Source organism: Olea europaea, unplaced genomic scaffold, assembly GCF_002742605.1.
Source record: "Olea europaea var. sylvestris unplaced genomic scaffold, O_europaea_v1 scaffold1107, whole genome shotgun sequence".
NCBI lineage: Eukaryota > Viridiplantae > Streptophyta > Magnoliopsida > Lamiales > Oleaceae > Olea > Olea europaea.
In genome coordinates this window covers 334,869-347,409 of record NW_019228437.1, presented here as the reverse complement: position 1 = coordinate 347,409, position 12,541 = coordinate 334,869, and positions in this window count along the sequence as shown.

Here is a 12,541-nt window from a genome sequence, read left to right as displayed (position 1 = left end):
GTGGTATTTTTTTTTTTTTTTTTTTTTTTTTTTTTTTTTTTTTTTTGGATATTATAATCTTCCCACCTAAAAGAATTTCCATCCTCAAAAATTACCTGAATTGTCGTCTACAAAGAGTTTGGGATACTTAGATCGCATTTTCTTATCACGTTCCTAAGTAACCTTCTTTGCTGAATGATCTTGCCAAAATTCACTAGGATTATCTCTTTGTTGTGAAGCTTTAGTACTTTCTGAGCTATAATGCGTATTGGTGCTTTTTTATAACTCAGGTCCAGCTAAAAATCTAACGTTTGATGTCTCACCACATGAGTTGGGTGAGGGACATCCTTTCTGAGCATTTATACATGAAAGACATCGTGTACAATTGAAAGCCCCAGTGGCAAGCTCTTGGTCTGAGCTTACCCCTCTTACCAAAGCGTAGAACCCCTTTATGGGTGTCACCTTTAAAAGTACATTATCTCCTATCGCAAATTCTAAGTTCTTTATCCTTTTATCTGAATAATTTCTTTGTTTATCTTGAGCCTTCTTCATGCTAACTTTGATCTTTTCAATTGTTTTTACTTTCCGCCCTACAATTTCTAGGTCCAAGATCTTGCGTTTGCCAACCTCATCCTAATGAATAGGCGATCAACATTTCCTTCCATAATAGGGTGCCATGCCAATAGAGGCATGGTAGCTATTGTTGTATGCAAACTCAATGTTTGAATTGTTTGAATTGTTCGTTCAAACTGTCCATTAGTATGAGGGTGGAAAACTATACCAAGTTCAATTTAGTTCCCATATCCCAATGTAAACTCTTCCAAAACTTTGATATGACCCTTGGGTCCGTATCAGATACAATTGAAACTAGGGTACCATGTAGCCTCAGTAATTCTTTAACATAAAGTTGTGAAAATGTCTTGCGAACAAATAAGAAATGAGGTGAACTTGATTAAATGATCGACAATCCCCCAAACAGCCTCGTATCCTTTAACTAACTTTGAAAAGCATACAGCAACGTCCATTGTCATATGTTTCCATTTCCATTCTGGAACTTCTAACGATTGTAACAATCCTGATGGTCACTGATGTTTGGATTTTACCTATTGACATATCAGGCATTTCTCCACATATTTAGCTACATTTTCCTTCATATTTTCCCACCAAAACACAACTCTTAGGTCACGATACATATTTGTACTTCCTGTATGTACAGAATAAGGAGCAAAGTGGGCTTTGTCGAAGATTTCAGTTTTCAATTATTCAAAATCTAGTACACACAGGTGTCCTTGATTACAAAGTGCACTATCTTAAGCTATGGTGAAATCTTTCATCTTCTCTGTGTTAATCTCAGTTTTGATGAGCTCAAAGGATTGGTTAACCTTTTAATGACTCTTAATCTCGATCATGGAGAGTTGGTCAAGCTAAAAGTGCTGCAATTCAAGCAACAGAATCAGAGGAAGTAGCAACCACTTTGAGGCTTAATCTCTCAAATTCTCTCCATAAAGGCCTTTATGCTATTAACATTGCCACTTGTCTCATTATTTTTCTACTCAAGGCGTTAACTACTACATTTAATCTTTTACTAGTTTAAGTCATCTTCTCCGTCTCATGTTCAACTCCTTCTAAGTAAAGATATACTTGAGGCTCTTATGATTTGTGTAGATGTTATACTTCCCTTCATATAAATAGTGCCTCCAAATCTTCAAGGTATGAACTACTGCAACCAGTTCTAGGTCATTTGTGAGATAGTTTTGCTCATAAGGCTTCAACTGTCTCGATGCATAAGCAACTACCTTACCTTGTTACATCAAAACACATCCAGTACCCAGTATGGATGCATCATTGTAGATTACAAAACCTTTTGATTCTCCAACTATGGTCAAAATTGGCACATTGATTAACCTCTTCTTTAATTCCTCAAAACTACGTTCACATTTCTCTGTCCATTCAAACTTTAAACCCTTACAAGTTAATTGTGTTAATGGTCCTTATATTTTGGAGAATCCCTCAATAAACCTTCTGTAGCATCTAGCTAAACCCAAAAAGCTACGAATTTCTCCCATATTGGTTGGCCGTAACCAATTCAATATTGCCTCTTCTTTACTTGGTCTACTCTTATTCTTCATGATGTTACCACATGACCAAGAAAGGCCACTCGTTCTAAAGAAAACTTTGCACTTCTTGAAATTTGAAGAAAGTCTTTTCTTCTTCAAGATCCCTAACACAATTCTCAAATGTTTTTTGCACTCTTCTTCACTCTGAGAGTAGATCAAGATGTAATCAATGAATACAATAACAAACTGGTCCAAACATTCATGGAAAATACAATTCATCAAGTCCGTGAAAACCCCATGAGCATTTGTTAAGCCAAACGACATAACTAAAAACTCGTAGTGACCATACCAAGTTTTAAAGTTCATCTTTGAGAGATCAATAGATTTGATCCTTAACTAGTGATATCCTAACCTTAAGTCGATCTTTGAAAATACTTAGGCCCCTTGTAGTTGATCAAACAAGTCTTCAAGGGCAAGGGATATTTATTTTTGATGATGATTCTATTCAATTCTCGATAGTCGATACATATCCTCATTGTCTCGCCTTTCTTCTTAATGAACAATGCTGGCACTACCCACGGTGAAATGCTGGGTCGAATGATCATTTTTCCAACAATTTCTCTATTTACCTTTCAATTTCCATAACTCCTTTGGTGCCATTTTGTTAGGAGCCTTATAAATGGGCGCGAAATCGAGAACTAGTTCAATTGTGAACTCCACTTCCCATTCTCGCAGCATTTCATTCAAATCACCTGAAAATACCTCCAAGAACTCTCATACCACCATAACATTACTCACTTTCAGTTTTTCGCCTTCCTTAACTACTATTGACATGAAAAATCCACGGCAGCCTTCTGATTTCAAGTGTTTCCTAGCCTTCAATGTCGAAATGATATGAGGTAAGGTTTTTGTCTTAGTTACTAAAAGACGACATTCCATTTCTCCAGGATGCTTAAAAACTACTTCTCGTTCCAAACCTAGAATAGTTACATGATTCTTAGACGGTCAGCCCATTCCAAAATTACTTCGAACTCCTTCATTTTCAAGACATATAAGTTCACTTCTAAGGATTTATCATCAATCCCACCTTAGTTGCCTTCATTATAGTGTTTGTACCTAACACTTCTCCTGCGGGCATAGAAACTTCTAAGGTAGTACTTATATGTTCACTAGGTGTATTGAGTTTGCTCACAAGCTTTGGAGATATAAAAGAATGAGTAGAGCCAGAATCAATTGAAGTATATGCAGGGGTTTGAGATATAAGGATGTCACTCGCTAAGACGTTTTGATCCTTGTCATCTTACTGCTTCGTGAGTGCATACACCCTAGCTTGTCCTCTAGGGGATTCCCAGACTTCTGTTGTTACTGCTTTTGCTTCTTTTCCTTGGGGCAAGTTTTTGCCATATGGCCGGCTTTACCATAATTGAAGTATACACCTATTCCCATAAGGCACGCTCCTGCATGACGCTTTTGGCACTTGCCACAAACTGGATACCACTGATCTCCTTTATATTTCTTTACAAAATTCTACTTCTTTTTTTCCTTGTAATCTTCCCATTTGTGCTTTTCTAGATGTACTTACTGCTTGTTCTCCCAACTAGTGCGATGACTGAAATTCATCAACTGTGCATTAGCTAACATTTTATGATAGGTCCCCAGTTGAAGCATTACCAAACCTACCTTAGATCATCTCTCAACCATTCTTTAAACCATCTAGCCCTTTTCTTCTTCGTGTCCACCAGGTTACGGGCATAATGGGATAACTCCTCAAATTACCTCTTATACTCAGTTAAGGACATTGAGCCCTGAACTAAATTGAGGTACTCTATCTTCTTTTGATTACGGATACTAGTGAGATAGTAATTCCTCAGGAATTGTTCCTTGAATTCATTCCATGTCCAATATGATTGTGTGCCCTTAACCTTGATGTTGAGTCCTACCAACCCATAGCACCATTCTTAAGCATAAATGTTACGTAAATAACCTTCTTACTATCTAGAAATCAATGAGGTAAAAAATTCTTTCTATTCCAGCTAGCCAACTCTCTACTTCCAATGGGTTGATACCCCCTATAAGGTTGGGGGATGCTATCTCCTAAAAAGTTCTATGACAACTGCGGCAATATTCCTTTTGTCCTTAATCGCCAATGGTGTCTACGAATGAGGTTGTGACGATTGTGATAGCTAGAAATTGTTGAGCAAACAGGGAGTCAACGTCACTAGGTTGGGGTTGTTGGGGCTGTTCGCCATTGTTGTTTGCTCTCCTATGTCGGGATGTCATAGCCTTAACAAACTATATTAGAATAAGCGAAAGTTAAATGAGGAAATTTTTTTTCATATTTTATAGAAATTTTCTAAAATAAGAATTTCTTGAAACATGATATTTTTTTAAATATAAATTTTTGAAATAGAAGTTTTGTAAGATGGTAGTTTCTCAAATTAGACACTTCGCCAAAAAAATTTCCATTGATCAGGGTTTATAGAAATAGAAGTTTCATAAGATATAGATTCTTAAAATAAAGGTTTCAAAAATTGAATATTCTTAAAAAAATTTGAAAATGAAGTTTGAAAATCTTCTTAAATTAGAGTGAGTATGCAATATTGTTTTCATTTTATTGGATTGAATAATGCCCGATTGAGTGGCTCCCAGGTGAGGAGGAGGTCTCAAGTGGACCATTTAAATCCCAAACTCTCCATAGACAGTTTAGGTTCTTTTGACAAAGCCCTTCAGTTTTGCATATACACAAACCAAAAGAACTCGAACAATAAGCAGAAAATGGAAATATTTAGAGGTACGACTTTCCTAACTAGACTATTATTTGATCAAGAGAGCTTTTAAGGTCAACTATTCTAATATGTTGATATATTCCTTAACATAATTGTCTAAAGTCACATAATATCATAAAATTATCAATTTCATAACTAGAAATTTTTTGAAGTTTAAACCTTCATAAATCTACATAGCCAAAAATTTAGGAAGTTTCCATACTAGTTACATATAAAGAGAAATTTGGACATAAATAAACATATTTTCATAAATAAACAAAATTCTAATTTTCGTAAATATAATTTTCATACATATTTATTTATATAATTGGGCATAGGCATGTTTAATTTTTGGGAAAATTATAATGGAGGCCCCAAACCTTTCATTGTATTGCAGAATACACTTTAACCTTTCATTTTTATGATCACAACCCCAAACCTTTAACTTTCATTGTAGCTAGAGTCCATTTAACATATTTTATCCACTTATCCATTAGCCACCCCTTAAATTAAATGTTTGACTAAATTTAACAAATTAAGTAAAGGACAAAATAGTGAATTTACATTTTTTAAAATAACATAATTAAAATAATTAAACAAAAACCAAAAAAAAAAAAAACGAAGTGATTGACACAGGAGCTCCTCTAAGTGTTCCGGTTGGTGGAGCGACTCTGGGACAAATTTTCAACGTGCTTGGAAAGCATGGGCCTTAGTGATCCGACGGTGCCGAGTGGTTCCATCAACACACTAAAAGGGTTATATGATATATCAGCTGTGGAAGTAGGCCTCTAACAGAGGGACAAATAGTCAATTTTGAAAGAACTTGTTGTCAACATCTTTCAGATATGAATCTATCTGATTCAGAAGGAAGCTGGATCTGGTATATCATAAGGGTTTTGCCTTTTCTATTGATTCCTATGAATTGGATCTCTCAGGCAATGGAGATATTCTAAGCATTCCATTAGTTATGCATCAATGTTCCAACGCCCTATAGGGATCATCGAATCAATAGCAATAAGCCCGGATATACAAATTTCTATTTTTACCTCGTAAAAAAAAAGGGGAGAAGTGCCCTGGTGGTTTTGGCCAATAGTGGGCTAAGAAATATTGAATGGTGATGTGGGTGGGGGTTTCTAAGAAATACAAATAACCTTCCAGACACTCCAACTCCACCTTAACACCAAAACCAACCCTTATGCCAAACACCTAACCTTCCATCACAGTAACCTTATACCAGAACTTGCAGTTGGCAAAGCTCTACCAGCCTTTACCATCAAAATCTACGAAACATCAAGTCACTGACACGACTCCTCAATAGCACCACCTCCAAATCGCGTCCTCATATTTTCCCATCCAACACAACCCACAAAATTTTAGGTCGAAACCTAACCACTGCAACCTATCATCTGCAATCTCCTTATGCCCATCATGTTCGTCACCTAAAAACATTTGCATTGCTAGCAATTATACCCACCTTTGATTAAACGAATCCATCACTTTTATTTCTACCAACCTTTATTATCGCCTCTCATTCACACCGATTTCGATGTGCACACATCATCTATTGCAGCTCTTCCAAGCTACATGACAACTTGTTTTCCATTGGCATCCCCTTTCTCATCTTTTCTTTTTCCCCCCACAGCAGCCACAACTCCAAAAGATCAAATAGCACCAATTCTAAGTTGAACAACATTTCCCTATATTGAATCCTCAATTATTTTCATCCACTGGTGCCATGCGTTTTCCACAATGTGATTTGATCGCAAGTGTACGGTGTCAAATTTTGTAATTTATTTTCTTCTAAGTATTATAATTGTGTAGCTCTTACTTTAACTAGATGAATGAAAATATGATTTCAATTATTATAACTAAATTAACGTGATGAATGCGATGACAAATTCAAAAAATAAATGCAAGATCTAAGAATAATTAAGATGAGAAAGCTTGGGATTATGATTTCACCTCACTATCAAATACGATTTTCAAAAGCCTAGTCATCTCTAATAATTTTTCCATGTTTATAAGCAAGAACCTAAATGTAATTCTCTCCCTCTCTCGAGTGCCGACTAGAAATTAATTCCAATATCTCTATTCCAAATTAAAATCAAGAATTTATAAACTCCTAGTTATTTTATGGAGTAAGCTTTATAGATCCTATACTTTCTCATGAAATCTATAAAATCTATGTTGTGTCAATCTTATAATCGTGTATAAATTTTCCTCTCTCGAGCGCTGGAATGGACTAGCATCTACTAAATCAATTAGTGGCCAATTAATTGAAAGCATTAAAATCATAACACTTATAAAGACATATGGAAAATCTAATAGAAATAACTAGAATTAATCAATCCATATTCTCAAGCTGTGGTTACAATGAAACCCTAAATTAGATATTTAGTTCATGATGGAAGAATTAAATCTAAACATATCGATGAATGGCATAAAGAGAAAAATAAAGAAAAACTCTTTTGAAACTTTTAATTAGAATTCCCCTTGATGTTCTTCATGCCTCCTCGCTTGATTCCTTGATTTAGCCTCCTTGCCCTTGATGAATTGTGTGTTGAATTGTCTTCAATCTTGTCCCCTTCAATTTTTGTAGAAAATAGGTCTTTTGAATGGTGTTTATAGTATCTTGAAGTTTTTGGACGAATTAGGGTTGAGTTGGGCCAAGAAAAGAGTCCAAAAACATAAAAGAAATTCTATTCCCTCATAGTCGGCACCTCGGCACCCAATATGGCGCAGTAGCATTGCCCTTACTATTATTTTCAGAATTATGGGTGCCACGACGCCAGGTTTGGTTGAAAAGACAGATTGCCGTCCTTCGGTGTTTTTAGCATAACTTTTCTCCCAATATCCAATTGAGGTGATTCAAGATGTATTGGAAAGATAACTCAAATGGATACAACTTTAATTCAAACATCATTCTCCGTTGCTATGTCAAAAATGAATCTTAATCTGAGACTGAAAATTCGAAGCATAACTTTTTTCAATTGGAAGTTGATATGTGATCAAACTTTAACTAAATTTGATTCCTTTGATTTCTTTCTTTATCCAATTGACTCCTTGCACTCTCAAATCTTCATTCAGAGGTTTGACACGACTTTTAGTTATTTACATTTTAGTCCCCAAACTTTGAATCTCTTACAATTTGACCCTTCCCTCCAATTTCGCCAACTTTTGCTTATTTCTTTCAATTTCATCAACCTCTATCATAACGTCAAAACACACATTAGAACGTTCTAAAACACTTTCAAGGATAACAAAATAATGAATTAAGTGGCATAAATATGGTGAGTGTGAGCATTCATTAATCGACATCATCCATTTTGGCTAAAAAAATCTTGAATTGAAAAAAAAAAAATTATCTCTTTTCCCTCAATCCAAGGTTTTTTTAGGATTTTCTTGAAATGTATTAGAAATGGTGGAATGAGAGTATATCTGCATACAACGCGAGGTTCTAGAAGGTTGTGGGAGTGGGAATGGATCTGGGTAGGTGAGTTCTAATGAGTTGGCCGGGTAAATTCATTATTTCACCCTTAACTTAATTTGTTAAATTGAGTCAAACATTTAATTTCAAGGTTGACTAATGGATAAGTGGCTGGCATCTGATAAATGGACATCAGGTGCAATAAAAGTTAAAGGTTTGGAACTTCAACCATAAAAATAAAAAAGTTATGGTGTATTCTACAATAAAATGAAAGATTTGGGACCTCTGCTACAATTTTTCATTAATTCGTTTTTTTATAAACTAGCACATTCTAACCATAGGCAATCATTATCATATGATCATAACATTAGATATTAATGCGTTTACATGTTTTTCTATTGAATTCGATGGCATCGAAGCTTGAAAAGTGGCATTGCGTAGTGGCGACATAATAAACTTTAAATCTCTCTCTCTCTCTCTCTCTCTCTCTCTCTCTCTCTCTTTTGAAAAAGAACGAGTCAATAGAAATGCAGACCCCTTTTGATACCATGTAGTAATGATTCAAATGTTTATTGTAAAAGAATGCTTTAAAAAAAGTATTATTTTTTTGAACATGCATGGATTTACAATTACTTTAAAAATATAAAATACAATGAACATTATTAAATTCTTTAACTACTTAAGTTATTCTTCATTTTTCACTTACACAAGCACAATCTACATCCAGTCGTTTCGAATCTATCTTTTTAGTTAGCTATAAATATTTAAAATATATATGTGAGACATAAATCTCAATAAATGTGTAATCATGAATTGCATCTCATATGTAAATATGGCAAATCATAACATATATATGGAAACACGAGAATTAAAATCCAACTTCATGGCTATAATTTCCGTATGTAGCGCTACTAAACTCCGGTCTTTTGAGCTTACACATATGAGACCCTTATCATAATCATAACTTGGATTTCCATATCATCATATTCATAACATAAATTTCCATAATTTAAATGATGAAAAACAATTCATGCTACTATACTTACAGTTTGTATGGAGAACTGTGTGTATAGTGTGTCATAATCATTGCTATGTATATATGTAGATGCATGTAATTACATTAATCATATAGTTTGAAAAAGGTCAATAGTTCCGCCTTTAAGAAATTACATGAACTAAGTTACAAAATGAGCTTAGAAGTCAAACTTAAGAGTCAACTAGAAGATTGAATGAGTCGACAATTAAGAAAGAATCCTTAGAATTAAGGTTAAGACTCTTACGAGTGATTTTGAAAAATTTAGTGCCCAGCCTCAATATTTTTCTAGTGGGTCTGAAAAGCCTGGTGACAGATTAGGATTGAATAAACCTATTGGAAATATGAGAGGTTAGCGTATAATGAAATAAATTCCCATACTGCTTCCTCTTCTAAATCAATTTTCTACTACTTTTATCAAGTTTAAGAATTAAGAAATCCGAAGACAAAAATCATCAGTGCAACATAGATTTCCTCAACCCGAGGTTCAAAACTTGAGATCTAGAATTACTCCTAGGTTCATTTCCACTATCACAATTGTGGTAAGTTAGATCACATAAGGCTAGGGGACATAAGCCCTTGGTCAGGAACAACAAACAAGCTCTCACTACTCATGTTAGATTCTTCACTAATTGAGACGATATGATGAGTCATTTGACTAAGATGACATTTTTCCTAAGAAAACTGGGGTAAAAAAGAGTTGACTCTTTGGTCAATGTGATTTTATAAATTATGATGTTGCTCGTGTCACTCTTCAATGTAAGAGCATTTGTATTCTTCATCGAGTTGGTCTATATGTGCATGCATTTACATTATTCATGATATCTACCTATTCATGCATGCACTCTATCTTTTTCATTGTCTCATTTGTTGTGCATTATTAAAAAAATTGAAAAAAGGAAAAAAAAAAGTATTTTTCATGATGTAGCACTTTTAAGTGATTGGACATGTTATCTTATGATGAAGTATTGGTAAAATTAATGAATGAACGGTGAATAAAGTTTCCATTAACTTTGTTTAGAACTTGTTTGGAGTACTTGGTATAAGTTACCTCATGTATTATCTGCATGCACAGATTAGCTCTTATGAGTTAGTCTTGACTGTATGTGTGAGATTTGGGATGATGATCATCAGTGTAGTGAGGTGACCTTAAATATATAGTGACTATTAAGAAACTGACTTAAGCTCTTATATATTCTCCAAAAGGAAAAAAGTATTGAGCTTTAAAAGGATTTGAATTATAGAAAAATTATGATACATGTTATACTTTACTTTGTAGCCTTTATGATTCGAGTAATTAAGTCTACTAGGTATCTAATAATTTGGTGCCCTATAATCATTTGGTTTAGAAGTTATCGACCTAAAACTCATTACAATGGTCACTTAGAAAGTTTTATGAAGAAAGTTTACACATAAGATCTGAAAAAGGGAGAAAAATAATATTATATATGCACAACATGTGTGTGTGTGTGCATGCGTGCACGCTTACATTTGGGGAAGAAAAAGTTATATAGTGAAAAATAATATGAGCAATTTTTTTTTAAATGTCCTAGTAGCACCGGTTTGACTTTTCGAATTTGAGGAAAATATTGATTCACCAGTGATTTCTTTGCATGTCCTTTTTCAATGATTTAAGATTTTTAGTCTTGCTTAATGGATTGTTTACACAATTTACGCCATATAGGAAACATAATGAGTTATGTAGAACAAGTTCACTATTTATGAATTATATATGTATAAGTAAGAAAATTAACTGTTCATGTGATGACATGATTTGAACTTCCGAGAAATAATGTTATATTTTAAAATTTATGAAAAAGAAAAAAAAATCATTATCTCATCTCATGGTTCACATAGTGTGTCCATGTAATAGTTTTTTTTTTTTTCGTTCTTCTCTGTGTTATTCATGATTGTATTAATGATTGTATTATATGTTTTTCTTTATTATTCGTGATAAAAGGGGGAAAGATTAGTATTAATTTTAGGGAGTTGAGTAGTATATGAGTTAGGGGGAGTAGTTTTTATTTGTTTTTGATAATTGAGTTAAGAAGAGAAATATTTTTGATTGATGATCTAACTAGCAGGATTTGATATTTTGCCTCATCGATATTATGTTTAGTATTTTGTATAATATCAAAATCATATTTTGAGTTTCTCGTATGGCTATTAATATATCTATAGCAACTTATCATGTTTTTTTATCTCTAAATTATTGATGTATCTTTACATGTTTTAGTATTACACGTGTTTTCTTGCTTATTTTACATGATTTAATTATACTTTATTGTAAGTTTCCTCTTGCTTTTACACGTGATATTGTTGATTTCATGTGTTTTAGGAAACAAATATGACAAGTTGAGATGAAGTTTAGGTATTGAGTCTTTGGGTTGATAGTGTTAGGTTGTGTTTATTATGCGACGTTGAAAAGAATGATTGTCATGAAATATTAAAGGGAGAGTTTGTTAATAACAAATTTTAATACCAAGTTTCGTGCTCAGAATTACTGCTTATTGAGTTATAATTAAGGTCAAAGAGTTGGGAGTTGGGAGTATGTTTTGAAGGAGTCAATCATATCAAGAAGACCAAGTCATCGGAAAAATGCTTGTTGACCACTGAAGGAGCGCTTGAGCAATTTATGAAATAAGGCAAACACTCACTATCCATGCATGGAGCTCTCGAGCAGTCAACCTACCGCTGGTTGTCCGTGACCCTAGCAGCTCAAGCATTGGTATCATTCGACCAAAAACCTAGTCGCGATTTTATGGCTTATTACAATCCTAAACGACCTCAAACACTACATTTTATAGAAACAAGTCGTTGTCTATCCCAAATGTATCTTGTTTGTGTTAAGCAATTATTCAGTCAAGAAAACACCATTTGAAAATCAAATACACATTCCATAAATCTATTGCCTCAATCGCAAGATCAAAACACAAAATTTCCAAAGATCAAACACTAAAAACCAAATACTATATCAATAATCTTTCGGAGTTCTAAAGTTCAGGAGAGAACTAAATTCCATATATATGCAAGATAAGTTAGGAACACTCCTTCCTAAATAAGTAAACAAGTAAACAGCGATATATGTGTGAATATATAAATGATTGATTGATTTAAATTATATGATTACTACAATTACATCATCTATATATGTATATAATCATATACAATTATGAGAAATTGATTTAAGTTATGAGATTGATATAATTAGGTGTCAATATATATATATATATATATATATATATATATATATATATAATGTGATAAATATAATTATGTG